Raw genomic sequence first — 671 nt, 5'->3', positions numbered from 1 at the left:
AGCACCGGGGCGTTCGGGCTCCGCCAGCGAGTCCCACCTGCCGGCACCCGTGCCCAAGGCCTCTCCCGAGTTGCGCCCTGGGTGCCTGGGCCACGGTGCCTCTGAAAAGGGGGTCACTGGGGCACCCAGGTAGCTCAGCAGGTTAAGGATCCGACTCTTGATTTCAGCTCAGGTCATGACCTCACGGTTCGTGGGTTTGAGCCCCGAGGCAGGCTCTGCACTGACAGCAAGGAACCTGTTTGGGATTCTCTCCCCTCGCCCTCTGCCCCTCCCGTACTCGCTCGCTCGCTCGCTCTCTCTCTCTCTCTCTCTCTCTCTAGCTAACTAAATAAATAAACTTTAAAAAATAATAACATAAATAAAATCAAAAGGGGGTTACTGATGCAGTGAGTGGAGTCAAGCTTCTCCCTTTTGCAAGCAGAGTAGCTGAAGGGTCTCGTCAGCCTTGCCCCTGGAGAAAGGGGACCACGGGCAGTGACGTGCCCACGAGACACACGTGCTGACGGCACATGGGGCACTTCAGCTCCGGGGATTAGCACACCCCCTCCCTGCTGTGCTTTACAAAGCGCTGGAAGAGCTTAGTCCCGACCTTCTTGGGAAGTAGCTCGTGGACATTTGGCTCCTGATTTTCCAGAAGGGGAAACTGAGGCCCAGGGAGTGAAGCGGCTTGT

General features: G+C 57.2%; 1 protein-coding gene across 1 annotated transcript in view; it reads left to right on the top strand.

The window, feature by feature from the left end:
- Nucleotides 1–671, top strand: part of IRAK1 (interleukin 1 receptor associated kinase 1) — a 13,244-nt gene that overhangs the window by 8,127 nt on the left and 4,446 nt on the right. The window lies entirely within an intron of this gene.

This window comes from Crocuta crocuta, unplaced genomic scaffold (assembly GCF_008692635.1).
Source record: "Crocuta crocuta isolate KB4526 unplaced genomic scaffold, BGI_CrCroc_1.0 scaffold978, whole genome shotgun sequence".
NCBI classification, from domain to species: domain Eukaryota; kingdom Metazoa; phylum Chordata; class Mammalia; order Carnivora; family Hyaenidae; genus Crocuta; species Crocuta crocuta.
This window is presented reverse-complemented; position numbering and strand designations above follow the sequence as displayed.